At 34.9% G+C, this 16146-nt stretch overlaps 1 long non-coding RNA gene across 1 annotated transcript; it reads left to right on the top strand.

Moving 5' to 3' along the window:
* Positions 1-7690: 7690 nt before the first annotated feature.
* Positions 7691-9346, top strand: LOC133180500 (uncharacterized). The gene is made up of 3 exons (XR_009720339.1): positions 7691-8095; positions 8777-8885; positions 9130-9346. It is a non-coding gene; the product is annotated as an uncharacterized LOC133180500 (long non-coding RNA).
* Positions 9347-16146: the final 6800 nt, after the last annotated feature.

Genomic DNA, 16146 nt, shown 5'->3' on the forward strand with positions numbered 1-16146 from the left:
TTCAAAATCGAGGCCCCGAGTCACGGCAGGCGTTGGCACGATTAAGATCAATGTCCCTGAGAACCGAGTAAAGGTCTAAATTTGAAGTCCTTCACCGGTATACGGTGACCTCTCTATATGGGTGAAAAAAATTATCGAATGGAACGTAAAATAATAAATCAATCAATCATTCTGTTCTCTGCGATAAACATTTCACTCACCACTGCTACCCTATGGAATATTGATAAAGAAGTCTATCGGTATGGGGGTAAAGAAAAAGTCGCATTTGCCCCATGCAATGCCCAATATTCATTTCGCTGAGACAGTATTCCTCTTAAAAAGGGAATGTTTGGGGGTAAGATTGAATTTAAATTCTTATTCTTTTGTGTAAATATTATTTACAATGTCATTATTTCAACTTCTTGACATACACATGTAACTATCAATGGCGAATGTAGTCTCCTTACCCCCAAACCGATCTGCCAATGGATACTTATATTTAAGACAAGAGGCCTAAGGGCTTTAACAGTCACCTGAGTTTAATACAACACTGTAAAGGATCCAAAGAGGTATAAAAGAAAACGATGTAGATCATGCAGACCAACTTTGGTCTACATACAACATTTCAAGAAAAAGCCTAAAATGATGGATGTTTTTGTTCTTTTTATTCTATGATGTTTCCATCGTAAATGCATTCATTCTGATGCATGAATCCCCAAATCACATACTGAGAACTATGTCAAACGAACAGGGAACCAGAACACAACTGGAATTTCGCAGTAAATGGCCTATTAGCTAATAGGTGTTTTCAGTACAAGGAAAAGAAAACATGCATTCAACGTGGAACGTTCACAGGAGCATCACTGGTCCTGTACCACTAACAAACAGAGAAGATGTTAGTAGTGTTTCAGTCGTGTTCAGCTGGATGAAAATAATTGATTTCAATGATATGTCTCAGAAAGTATCAATGTTGAAGACAGTAATGCTTTTAGCTTTATTAATTGGACACTTGTTATAAACCCATAAAGATAATCAATGAGACGAGAAATCTAAAATTGAGAAATAAATTCATCATCATGTTCAACTTGTCTAATAACATTCATTTTCCATAAATTTTCGTACTTCTTCATTTACATACCTTTCTTAAACTGTATCAAATTTCTGTTGTTAAGGTATTTTTGATTGAATAGGCATTTCACTAAACTCCTTAGCACAATCTTTTTTATTTTGCAAAATTCTCCTATTTGCCATTCAGTAACGAATTCACTCAATCTACCACCAACAAATTCTTGAGCACCAAAATCATTCAGCTGTTTCTGTATTGTAAGACATTCAGATAAACTCACCTCAGATTCATTTATGTGTTTTTATTCTGACTGTAGATCTCACTGGCATTAATCGCGATCAATTCAATATTTATTTTACATATTTAAAAGTCGCAATGAGTTAGAACCAAAGATTGTATGTGTGTAGAATAATTTAAACGATCTATGGTATCGGTGATATCATATTTTGTACCAAATTATCTTGGATTTGATCATATTGCAAGTCAATGTGTAATAAAAAAACACACACAACTGTATTTGCTAGACAGTTGCTAACCTCTGGAAAAAATGACACTGCATTTAACTAATTGACAGTACCTACATCTATATTCAAACGAGTTCAAAATGTACTTTTCAAAAGAGGTTTTTCAGTCCATATTTAAACTCGTCCATTAGTTAAACCAATGATGAGATTGGCGTTTGATGAATATATAGATTAGATACTGCGTCCATACCTGGCAGATGGAAAACGATGATGTAGCCATTCTTCAAACTTAGAAACATTTGGCAGATAGGGCTAATGAAATTTTAAATTAGACAAAAAGTAATGATATTTTCGTTTTAGGGCGTGGATTTAGGCACTAGCAAGAAAGTATCAAATCAGATTGCAATCCGGATCTCCATACCTTTGGAGAAAAGGCCAAAAGAAGCAATCTGCGGAGGTAGCTAATGTGTATCATATTTGGTAATTAAAAAAAAACAGGTGAGCGGTTGATTCTGCAAATGACCGATTGAAAAGATGACAATTTTCGACGAATGTAATCACCAATACTCAAATTCCTTTTATTGTTGATTATGTTCGCATAGTTGCTGCATTATCTATAATGCAACCAGGCTTCCCGCTAGCTAAGGACTCGGCCAATGATATAATTTCCAAACACATGTTTGAGAAAACTGAAATTGTATCGTAAAACACACCAGTGTATACTTAAGATGGAGAGAGAGAGAGAGCGAGCTGTTTTATAAATTAAATTTCAATATGTCATAAATCTTTTTGAATTTTTTCTTTGTTCTTATCTTTATTTTCTTTCCATTATAAAATAATATGAAGGGTATCTTTATATATACATAAAAATTCATTATATTCTTCACATACATATGGATGCCATGCGTTCCTTGCGATCGCATCCCGATCTCAACAAAAACAAATATTATTGAGTAAAAGAAACATTTTTTGAATTTTTTTTTTCTTGTGACTTGACGGATTGTATTTCATTCTTTTTTCCTTAAATACTTATTTTTCAATTAAAATTGGTTTATAATTTTTAATAGATGAGTATTTGTTACCTTTACCTCTATTGGAGACAGTATATTAAACACTAGGATTCTAACTATAACTGTCTGGGATGTGCTTCAGTACCTCAGACAGAGATAACGACAGATGGAGTGGAAGTAACTGTGCTGCTAAGTAAAGAGGAGGATGGTGGTTCAACAGCTGTTAACCTTCCTAAATGGTGCCGGGAATCCGGATTAAGCAAAAATCAAACCCAAAAGGGTTGCGTTTCTTACATATGTGTTTTTAAAACAACTCAATTTATGATGAGGACAACATATCGATGAAAAGTCTAAATTCCGAGGATATGAAAAGTGGCATGTGTGCAGATACTACCCTCACGCGGCTAGGATTAGGCTGTCCGTAAAATATCAAACTATTCCAACTGTAGTAACTTCTCTGAACTACCTAGATATGACGTCATAATAGCATATGACGTCAAGTCACTGCATACTTTAGCTGACATGACGGGAAAGTATCATAACTCTTACATTCCTTTCACATGACGTTCAAGATTTTTAAGCGTTATTGTTTGATTCAATGTTTGGATTGTTCTTAAAGCTTAAGTGTGCTATTATGATGTTTTTAAGCTTAAGTGTGCTATTATGATGTTGAACATTTGCAATTTAATGTCGTTATTTCTTTAACTTGTCCGATATACATATATTCAAACACTAACAAAACTGACTGTGAAACACTCCCTCTTACACGTTCGTGGACAGAGTTAGAATTTATAAATCGTGTATATATTTGACTGGCACAAGTGACTAGTAAGGATAAATTGAAGATATTCTGTGTGAATCTACTAGAGAAGTATGTCCTCTAACTGAATTTTGCTGGGGGATTGTATGTAATTTATCCTATTTTGTATAAATTGCGATACAGAGTGGAAAATGCCCCCTTGTATGTGGGTAAGTTGAATTTCTCGTGGAATATTTTCTCAGGAAGTAAAATTCAAACCTGCCCCCAGCACTTTATATGTACCAAAGATCACGATGAATTGACTTATGTAACAATTTTTTCTCGATAATGTTTTGCACTTGTACCGATGCGATTTTTGTGCGACATTTAGGAATTTCTAAGTGTCCATCACGTGATCAACAAAGTCATGTGACATCACAAAAATGCATTATTACAATACCTGATTACACTCTCATCACAAGTTGACTGCAAATTGATACATAGATTACAAATTGAAATTAAAATCTAGCTCAAAATAAAACGTATATTTTAATGCATAGTAAGCCCTCGGACAGCCTTAACATAGCTGCGCATGTTGATACAGGTATCAAAGATTGACTGGAAAAAGTCCGTGCAGTACGGTTGGAAGATTAATACAAGTGCTTACCTAATTTCTTTTCTGTAGATGAATCTGCTGGTGAATACTAAGCGACAGGTTCACTGAAGTGTTGAAGACTTAACGATGATCTGTTTATATAGGAGGACTGGATGTGTTGCACACTGGGGATCCTAGTGGTAGTCTGACAGTAAATATACAGGATGACAAGAATTTTAACACTAGGATCCCAAGGGTGATCTGTTTGAGAAGTACTGTCGATCAACAAATTTTCGCAAGATAGGCATTTGATATGTTTAAGCGAGACACAATTTTCACGAATGGTAGATATTACCGTATACATGTATATCTTATGCTTAAAAATTAGTGGCGAGCATTAAATTTTAAAAAAATGCAGACTATAATAATTATGCGAAAAAAAAGTTCCTGCAAATACTATGTGATTTACAGTACTTCAATACCGTTGTACGGCAGTATTAGTGGATAGAGGCTCTGTCTGACCCCTATCTCGCAGGACTCGAGGTAGGATGGTTGTCCAACTGGACAATAGTCTGAGGCAGGCCTCTCATACAGGCTGAAATCAGTAGCTTAAGTAGTAAACACTCGATAAAAAAAATCAACCGAGCAGCCTATTTTTAGGGCCACCAAATATTTCGAAAAGATACTTCAACTTCAGCGGATTAAAAAGAAGACATCAGGTCACTTGTGCGGCAGTATTACTGGGTAGGGGCGCTGGTTGCTCCCTCTGTCGCAGAACTAAATTGAAAACATGTACCTGTACAATTCAAAAAGTAGTTAACATGACATGAAGTCCTATGACGCAATAACTGACTAAATTTGATAATCCTACTCCTTATAGTGTGCAAAATATCAAAGTTTGAATTAAATATTCAGCTTCAATTTGAAGTGACCTTGAGACCACGCTCTGTGCCCCAGGGTGATGTCTTTAACAATTTTTAATGTAAAACACATCTTCGTACTTACGTGTCAATGCGTTGATAACCTGCCCAGTGGTTCTTTATCAAAAGATTTTTATGCCCCCGTAATCGAAGATTCGGGGGTATAGAGCTTTCTTCCTGTACGTCCGTTTGTCTCTTTGTCCGCATAAATTTTAACCTTGTCCATAACTTTTGATTGGTTGAACTATGGTTTTCATATTTCACGTGTGTATTCCTTGTGACAAAACCCTTTACTTTGGTACCAACATATTTGACCTCTTGACCTTGGAGTTTGACCCATTTTGCAAAATTTTACCTAACTTTATCCTTGGCTAAAACTTTTAAACAGTTGGGCTGGGGCTTTCATACTTCACAGGTGTATTCCTTGTGACAAGGCCTTCCAATGGATATCAACAATTTTGACCTATTCTCCTTGACCTTGGAGTAATTTTGATTGGTTGGTGATAGGGCGTTCATATTTCACAAGTGTATTTATTGTGACAAAACCTTCCCTTGGGCACCACCAATTTTGACCTTGAACTTACTTTTTCAAAAAAAAAAAACTTCTTTAACCTTCATCAGAACTTACCAATGTTTGGTTCTAGGACTTTCATATTTCACAGTTATATTCCTGAGACAAGACCTTTCTTTGGGTAACATTTTTATCTCTTGGAGTTTGACTTGCATCTGAGAAACTTGAACCTTCGCCATAAGCTGCCATACGGAGGCATCGGTGTTTCACAAACACATCTTGTTTTCAGCAATTTTTGCTTTTATTCCCCAATTATCTCTCCTTATTTAAGGATCACATCCCTAGTTTAAGTTTAAATGAAAGCACCAAGGCCGCTCATGGCAAATTTGAGAAAAATTTACCAAATAGTTCTCCGAGATATGGTCGGTAAGTCCAAAAAAGTTAACGCATACTGCAATTAGCTCTTTGAACCTCTGGCTAAAAAGAGATAAAAATAAATTACAATTTCATAAAATTTTGAGACTTCCATGTAACATCATTTGTTCTCTATAAGTTGTACATGTTTTTACTCCTGAAAGTTTCGAATTTCATACATCCTTGATACAGCGAAAATTTAAAATTTTCCAATACACCCCTGCCACCTTAGAGTAAAACTGGCTTTTCTGTCTATCTGATCAATACACTTGGCTCATGGCGGCGATCCCACTTCTGGAATTTCTAGGTATCCGTGTGATAGGCATTGTTGTATGATAAATTTGTAATCAATATTTGTAAGTTTATAAGATATATTACAGTTACCTGTATTATTTTATTGAAGAAAGGAATAGACTGATATTGCCCGTCTCTATCGTTCGAAAGAGACTGTATATCGCGCATATCAGACATGCAAGCCAGTACAAGAAAGGAACTGAAATGAAAGAATTTCACTAGTACGACCTAGCCAGAAGTTCAATAAGGAGGAAAAGTTAGATTGAGCGTACTAATGTCGACCTTGTAATTGTAACCACGAATTACTAAGAATCAAATCACCATTATCGTTTATAAATCCAGGTCTCGTAGTAATAGTTCACTTGTTTGATTAGAAATAATGCTTGAAAAATTGTATTTTACTGTAACAGGATTTGGTTTTTACTGTCGGTCTTAGGTACCACTCACGGCACCAATGTAACCGGATTTCGTTACACGGTATCAATTACACGATACCAGTGTAACGAAAATGATTTATGAAAATACCTCTTTTATTCTCAAAATTAACTCCTTAAACGACACACATTTTCTTTATCAATAATAGTACTAGTACTTCGCGTTTTATTCCAAGTTCTTACTAACCAATAAACCTGTTGTATATATTTCAATTTTATTGATAGCACAAAATATTTACATGTATATTTATAACAAAGACATGTACTAACGACCTATCTTACCAATGGGCCTTAATAAAAAAAATTAGTGCCTACAGATGTAAAAATTCTAGAACCCATCCTAGAGAAGTGACCAAGCAGGCACGCAACGTTGAATCAACGTTGAAAGTAGGTGGAATATAGGTTGCAACGTTGAACAGCTATAGTTCAACGTTGTTTCAACGTTGAGGTTTCAACGTTGAATCCTCAACCTTTTTACAACGTTGAAGATGCAACATATTTTCAACGTTGAATGTTCGTCGATATTTCAACGTTGAAGATTCAACATATTTTCAACGTTGAATCCTTAACCCTTTCACAACGTTGAAGATGCAACATATTTTCAACGTTAAATATTTCCTGTTGTTTAATGGTTGAAGCGATGTTAAAAATGCAGCATATTTTCAACTTGGAATGTTCGTTAATATTTTTACGTTGAAACAACATCGAGGATGCAACATATTTTCAACGTTGAAAAAGTGAGGAAAAGTTAATGTTGAAACGACGGGTAATGAGCGCCTTATTTTTCAAGGTCAAAATAGTAAGGGTTATTGAACGCTAAATCAGTGTAATTTTTTGCTATATATGCATTGTTAGAAAATATCATGATTATTCACAATAAATGAAATGTATTATGAATTAATTTAATTTAATTTGATATGAGTTAATATGAAGTATGACATCTATATTCAACTCTCCACTGTAATTGCACGTTTCAAAAAAGTTAATTTGTAAATTAATTCTGAATGCAGTGTTTATGCATAAATGAAAAAGAGAAACATTTTGTGCTTAAGATAAGCTTTTTATAAATAATGACATCTTTATCCAATACTTCACTGTAATTCCATGTTACTATAGAATTAATAAAAATAATAATTTATTCCAAATTAATGTAATCTAATTAAAATTAGACTTCTTAGATCCGCGCCGTATACTCTGCGCAGGATGTATACGGAGCGGAACTAAGAAGTCTGATTTTAATTTGATTGTGCTTTTGTTGCATTTATATGAAAGGAAAAAAGTAAACTGTATTAGATATATTACTTTAATCTTTCTTATCACAAAATATAAAAACATTAAAATAAACACGTTAAAAAAGGTTTAACAGTTTTCACACTAACGTACAATTAACCCCGGTCAGTTTACATCACTTAGATCCACTCCCCAAATTTATCTTCAATGCATCAGATAAGGAGTGGTTCTAGCTTAGCTGGTCAGTTTCAGTGTCATGATAACCTTGTTATGCAATTTTCTTACTGGGCAGCGATACAGAGAAGTTGTTTGCAGCTTATCTAGGTCAACATTTGAATTCAACTGATGGACAAGAAGTGCGCGTCTTCTTGCTGTTCACATATTATGTATTTTACACGGCATGCACAAGGATTAAGGCTGGATTATCAACTTCTGCTCAGTAAGTATAATTTCCTTTTCATGGATTTAGAAGAAATTTAAGATTTTCTAGTACCCATACATCATTTTATTCTTGTTTTATTAGCATATTTGTAATCTGCATGCAAAACTTTAATACTTCGCAATTACTAATGGCTTTATCCTTACAACTTATTTTGAATGGAGACAGTAACCTTACTTACAGCCAAAATATTGCAGTATTTAAACTTGTTCATGAATTAATTACATCTACAAAGAGATCTGCATGATATTGTTTCTCTTCTTTTTTTTTTAAATTGTCAAACCACAGAACCAGCATCTATTAATGTGTTCTTATTAACTTTCACATTTATACCTGTATTATTTTTGTTAGTCATATATGTTAAACTGCAAACATATTGTATCATCAGCTCACTTATAATTAATTTTCTACCATTTATTTTGTCTTGTTTTTATAAATTTCTTTTGAATATACACATGTATATATTTATTTTTTCAATGATATGTAACTAATATTTACTTGTAAATGTATGACATTGACCTTGTATTATGGAGAGGACTTATACAGGCAGTGCCTGTTGTCCAACCTTATATTGTTTAAATTAATTTGCGTGAAATGCACATCCTTAGTTCGTGTATTTTTGTGTTTGGTTGATATATATTTGCACATGAAATTAAAATATAGTATACAATTTAATTGCAGTTGGCCGTAATTAAGGTTCCATCAACCACTGCCGGCTTTGAGACGTAATTGATGCCCTGATTGGATGAGATCCATCGCACGTGAAAATTACAAAGGAATGCAACATTGTGTGTGTACATCTCCATGTTTTTAACATTTTTCTTCAGTAATAATTATTTATAATCATACTGTTACAGTTATGAATTCTAACATGAGGACAAATATAATTCTTTTCATTAATTCCAAGTATAAGAACATGTACTTTTGTCTGTTGTTGTTGTTTTTTATTATTATTATTCATGTATATTTTTATCATTTGAAATAACAAGTTATCAAATAAATGACTTTCATATCATTATTTCTTTTGGTAATAGGTTTTGCATTAGAGGATGGAGCTTTCTGTTCATTTCTTTCCGACTGACGAGTCATTTTGTGGGACTTACCGGTACATGTAACTATCAATGGATCCGCCACTTTGTGGAACTTAGTTTTAGACAGATGCGTGATATGATGAACCTGGATATGATTACTGTGACCCCCTTTTCACTAGGAAGATAAATTTTGTTAAACAGTGATTTATGAGATTCGGTGATTGGATCCTGGATTTATCCTTGTTTTTAAAAAACAGTTTAAAATAATCTTACTCAGAATCTTAATACTGAATTACAACTTACGTATTTGGCAACTTGAATAAAAACTTTTATTAGAATGTGAAATGTATTTGTTTATAAAGCAAAACTCAGTATGACTTCAACCAAATATCAACATTTGTACAACCAAAAAATTTCAACCAAACGTCAACCTAATTTCAACCAATGTTCAACCGTTTTTCAATGTTGATAATTAACGTTGAAACAACGTTGAAATTTCAACCTTGCCTCAACTTTCATTTGCAACCAAAATTCAACTATAAATCAACCAAAGTTCAACCCATTTTCAACGTCTATTCAACGTTGAAAATTGACGTTGAAACAACGTTGATGTCTCAACGTTGCCTCAATTTTCATATGCAACCAAAATTCAACGTTGAATCAACGTTGAAATGCCTGCTGGGGACCCACCCTTGCACGAAAAATCTAACTATGCCTAACCTAACCGGTTTACCAAAAATAGAAAAAAGGAACTGGAAATTATAACTAAAGTGGACGTGTAAATGAAGGAAACAAAAGGGCAACTTGAACGATACAGAGACGGAGACCGGGATCCACCCCTATTATAAATAAAAGGTGAGCTGGCACGAACCTTTGAGAAGGTTCCAATAAAACTGGCCACATGATATAACTTTTTATCGCCGATATATGGCTGAAATAGTGCCGATTCGGCGTAAAACATTAATCAATCAATCAAACCAACTGATCTACACGTGAAACGCTGGACTTTAAATACAACGCGATTTGAAGGTGTGTCTCTTATCCAATTCAAAACGTACCTTCTATGTATAACCCAGGGTAGACAGACATCTCGGCCCAACGACACTTCGACCTTGACAGGTCGGCCCAAAATAATTGGCGCGTCGGCCAGTATAAAGACTTCTCGGCCCAAGCAAAATTTTGTAATAGAAATAATTAATCCAGTGTCTGAATTGATATTATTGTAGTTACAACTAGAACTGTCCAAAAGGGACAAATACCCCCCGCTGGGTTTTTCAGAGAAGGGACCAAATCACTAATGTTTTCTAGATGTGAGAGGTGTTCACAATTTGCTTAAACATTTAGAGTGAAAATTTAATTACTCATTATATTTTTTTAATGAATGAAACTAAGGTGCAGCCTAATAAAACATCAATACTAGTTATTACAGTGTTTTTTATTACATTGAAAAAATAGTTTGCAACTATCTGTCATCTTTGTGAGACATGACACTCAGCAAATTGATTGCTGAAAAAAAAAAATCATAATTAATTATACAAAATCAAATTGATCTTAATACCTTTATATCGAACTCATTTTAAAAATAAAAGGCTGGTTCCAGTAACTATGTATTTTGACAGACATAAATTACAATTAAGAGACTTAGACAACAGAGATCTTTATTTCTTTCTGCCCAAATCCCAGGAGATATACGGTAGATCAGAGATGTCCTAACAGCATCCCACACTGAACTCATTAATTAATCTTTAACTGGATGCATGTCCACTCATTACTCCCAAGGGAATGGATTTACACTATCTGCTGTGTAATGTAAAAACCGTTTTTAATACTTTGTGATTTTTTTTAGTTCTAATGAGAGTTTTAAGCTGTAGTTCACATTTTTGTACAGATGTTGTAGATTCTATGTCTCAAACCTTAGACATGAACCTGAAATGACCAAGTCAATAAAAATGAAAAAAAAAATCCTGTAAAATGCAGAAAAATTATCAAATAATGTTGAAAATACCAGGTGCACATCTTCATATGGTAAATAATAAGTGTACAAATTTTCATACAAATCTATGCAATAGTCTCTGGGAACAGATCCGGACAAAACCACATAATAAAAATGAAAAAAACACCTGTAAAATGCAAAATAATTATCCAATCATAATGAAAATACCAGGTGCACACCTTCATATGGTGAAGAATAAGTGTACAAATTTTCAGACAAATCCTTGCAACAGTTTCCAAGAAATGGTCCGGACAAAATCTCGTCTACAGACAGACGGACAAGCTGATTCCAATATACCCCCCCCTAAACTTCGTTTGCGGGGGGTATAATTATTCTTTCTGAGGATTAAATGATTTTCTTCATATAAATCGAATTGGGAAAGGGGGGGGGGTCTATGATAGATAATTGATTCATTTCTATTTATAACTAAAGAACTAAAATCATACAAGTCTCTCTCTTGTGGAAAATGCGCAATATATATGCTTTCTAATACTAGATTTCAACATACTAGCAATATTTTTTCTTACGATTTTATATATTTCTATTATAAGAATCGTATGTTATCGTATTATTTGCATTGTTTCTCTGACGATTTAATATAGTCAATAATTTGTGAAAAGAAATGTATTACATTTAAACTTTTTTTTTTTGGGGGGGGGGGTGGGAGGTTAATGCGAGAATAAACAGATGCACCCTTTGTGATTTTTACGTCACCTGAGTTAACTCAGGTGACCTATTGCTATCTGTTTTCGTCCGTCGGCGTGCGTCGTCCTTCGTGCTTTAACATTTGAACATTTTAGCTTCTCTGAAACCGCTCAACCAATTTCAACCAATTTTGGCATATAGCATCTATGGGTGAAGGGGTACAAAAATTGTAAAATTCATAGACCCTGCCCCCCTGGGGCCTGAGAGGTGGTGCAAAAACCACTAAAATTAATGCAATCTTTATCAATCTTCTTCTTTACTCCTGGACATCAAGCAGTCAAACTGTTGGCATGATTGAAATTTGAAAATCTTCTCCTCTGCTCCTGGGTATTGAAACAGTGAACTATGTAGATAGTTATGAAGAAGAAGAATGCTTCTTCCAAAATTGTGAATTTCATGGCCCCAGGGTCAGGGGTTCTGGTGTTGGGTGGGGTTCTATTGATTATGTAGTGAAAATGCATTAATTTTTTAAAAATCTCCTCCTCTGCTCCTGGGTATTAAACCAATCAACTATAGATAGTTATGATGAGGAAGGGTGCCTCTTCCAAAATTTTGAATTTCATGACCCCTGGGTCAGGGGTTCTGGTGTTAGGGTGTTGCACTATTGATAATATAGTGAAAATGCATCAATTCTTTGAAAATCTTCTCCTCTGCTCCTGGGTATTAAACCAATCAACTATATAGATAGTTATGATGAGGAAGGGTGCCTCTTCCAAAATTTTGAATTTCATGGCCCCTGGGTCAGGGGTTCTGGTGTTAGGGTGTTGCGCTATTGATTATATAGTGAAAATGCATCAATTCTTTGAAAATCTTCTCCTCTGCTCCTGGGTATTAAACCAATCAATTATATAGATAGTTATGATGAGGAAGGGTGCCTCTTCCAAAATTTTCAATTTCATGGCCCCTGGGTCAGGGGTTCTGGTGTTAGGGTGTTGCGCTATTGATTATATAGTGAAAATGCATCAATTCTTTGAAAATCTTCTCCTCTGCTCCTGGGTATTATGCCAATGATCTAAGTACATAGTTATGACGAGGAAGGGTGCCTCTTCCCAAATTTTGAATTTCATTGACCCTGGGTCAGGGGTACCGTGAAGGGGGGGGGGGAGCACTAATGAGTATATAGTGAAAATGAATGAATGCTTTGAAATCTGCTCTTTAATATTAATCAAACATTTATGATGAGCAAGGGTGCCTTTTCCAAAATTGTGAAATCTGTGCCCCCAGGGTCGGGGGTTCCTGTGGGGTGGGACACTACTGATTATATAGTGGAAATGCATTTTTTTTCTGTTCCTCTTCTCTGCCTCTGGGTATTAAGTAATCAAAGTAAGCATGCTAACTGTATAGTTACGATGAGCAATGGTGCCTCTTTCATGGACTCTGGTTTAAAATACGAACCAAATTTAATGGTTGGAAAATTGTTACATGATACTCAAGTGACCTATAAGGCCCGTGGGCCTCTTGTTTTTTCTACAATATGGTTGAAACCATTAATCGTACATAAAAATTTTATGTTTCATTGGCTGAAAAGCACACATTGATAGAGGAAGCGTAGGGAAAAACGGACTTGAGATAGTTTAGCGATATAACTGAATTTGTAAATGTACAAGGGTCTTTTAAAAGTTCTGTTAACTGTTTAATAAAATGTGAACTTCCATGAGTATTTTCTTAGGAAATAAAATAGAAAATATTCAATAGATATAAATGTAATGTCTCACAATAAAGTCTGCTCGTTTTTTGTTTGTTGTTTAACGTCCCTCTCGAGAATTTTTCACTTATATGGAGACGCCACCACTTGCCGGTGGAGAGCTGCAAATTTTGACCTATGCTCGGCACTCGGGACCATTGAGCAGTGAGGCATCTTATTCGTGCCAGCACCTACTGCGACACGGGACCTCGGTTTATACGGTCTCATCCGAAGGACCGGTCCCCACAGTGGGATTCGAACCCGCGACTAAGGATCAACTCCTTACTCCGCGACTCTTATAGCAGACGCTCTACCACCGCGCCACGCGGGCAACAGCCTGCTCGTAATTAACCCCTCCTTAACAGATTAATTGTCACCAGTATGACACGCACTTGAGACTCCAAAGAATGCACCACGGCATTTTGTTTGTTTATCAGTTAGCACCTTAATTATGTCTTCTCATTCCTTGATTATAGTCAAAATGCTCTTGGAAGGTTTTTTATAATCTAATACAAAATGATCTCATATTCGATTAATTTTTTCAATCAATATTTTATTTAAGTCGCTATTTGGAAATATAATATATCTTGGGCCGATCTGTCTGAGCCGAGGTGTCAATTGGGCCGAGGTGTCGTTGGGCCGAGGTGTCTGACATTCCAACCCAGACAAGGACGTTTCCCAAATCATTGTATAAAACTAGAAAGTTTCCGAATGTATAATAAACGATCTTAACCAATCCAAGTTATCGTTATTTTCAAACTCCGTAAAATTCAATCCTATTCCCCCCCCCCCCCCCTCAGAATCAAAATATCTTGAAAACTGTTTGAGGGTAAAAAAAAATGTGGGTCGAGAGAAAATTTAAAAAAAAAATGTTAGTACATGTTCAATGGAATATTGATATTTATATTTTTTACGTTGGGATAACTTTAATATTAACAAAACTTCATTCAATATTTTTATTATACAGTTAATAATTATTAAATGTTACACTGTTATTCTTTTTTCACAAGGCAGGAAGCAGCAATATGGCGGCGGGAAACACAACACGGTAGGATAAGGATTGTGATTTTTTTTTCCAAAATAGGAACATTAATAATTTTCCACAGATGATTTGATATTTTGTAGAATAATAGATAAATAAATATGTAGAACACAAATTTCACTGTAAATTGCACCATGATTTCACTCGATCACATTCAGAATATGATTTACACAACACTGAATTTTGTTTAGCCGTCCTCTAGGAATTCCTGAGTCGAGTCACATTCCTAGGAACACTACCGCATTCTCCCTTAAACATATTTTCTAATCACTTTGCTTGGCTTTCTTTAGTCGGAAGGACATCTCCAGGGTTGACATAACACTTATTCATAGATTTTGTACTGGTGATGTCGGATGTCGGCAAATTCCTGTGTTTTCTCTTCAGATGATGAATGACGTTACGTTATTCAAGTTCCTGGAGTTTACAGTAAGGGCAGTTAAAGAGTAGAACGTATTGTGAATGGTACTTCCGCCAGTGCTTTCGGTATGTAGCAAGAGTGTTAAAGTGCATGGATTCCGGAACGTAGTGTCACGTTGATCTTTAGAGCTATACGTGAACTTGTCTGATATATTTTGATTTAGAGAATAACTCTTTTGATTTAGGTAATGATTTCTCTATTCCATATTTGAATACCTCTACACGTGGGCAACTTCCAGGTTTGGATTGTCCTCTACGGTGGCTGTAAATATCCAAAGGATAAAGGAATAATATGTTTTATTTATGAAGTTTATTAACTGAAGTCTTTGATAGAAGTGGTAATATTTTTTTTTATAAACAAACAGTCACCAGTTACAAAAAATAATTCAGAACATTATAAAAATACGTTTTAAAGTTAAACCTGGTGATTGTACAGAGGGTTAAACAATTTAAGAAAAATCCCTCTGTGAAATGAAAATCTAAAACAACATTGATACTAAATAAATCTACACTTTACACATTTTACAGCGGACAGTCCCATATTACTAATTCATAAGCAGAGAAAATTTTGAAAGAAAACAAATTTTTTTTTTACACTTTTCTTTCAACTTTGATCAAAACAAATTTAAACTGCAACTTGTCTGAACTAAAACTATTTAAATATGAAGGTAATTATGACAATCAAAAGCTTGTGTACTTATAATTTTAACTCTAAAGTCATTTTACTTTTTCCAGCGCTTTTCAACATAAACAAATAACATTTTCACCTCCTTGCGGTCGCCCGCGTACGTGGCGCAGTGGTTAGAGCGTTCGCTCTAGAGTCGCGGCGTAAGTTGATCCTTACGTCGCGGGTTCGAATCCCACTGTGGGACGTGGGGACCGGTCCTTCGGATGACACCGTATAAACCGAGGTCCCGCGTTGCAGTAGGTGCTGGCACGAAAAAGATCCCTCACTGCTCAATGGCCCTAAGTGCCGAGTATAGGTCAAAATTTGTAGCTCTCCACCGGCAAGTGGTGGCCTCTCCATATGAGTGAAAAATTCTAGAGAGGGACGTTAAACAATGAAAACAAATAAACATCCTTCCAGAATGAATTTAATGGCGCTAAATTCAAATTATAAATTTCCTTAAAACATACTTTACTAGAGACTGTCGCTAAAAATAAAACATATAAAGTAGT

The sequence above is a fragment of the Saccostrea echinata genome, unplaced genomic scaffold, assembly GCF_033153115.1.
Source record: "Saccostrea echinata isolate AGI-Se365-2 ecotype Australia unplaced genomic scaffold, CSIRO_AGI_Sech_v1 ptg000006l, whole genome shotgun sequence".
NCBI lineage: Eukaryota > Metazoa > Mollusca > Bivalvia > Ostreida > Ostreidae > Saccostrea > Saccostrea echinata.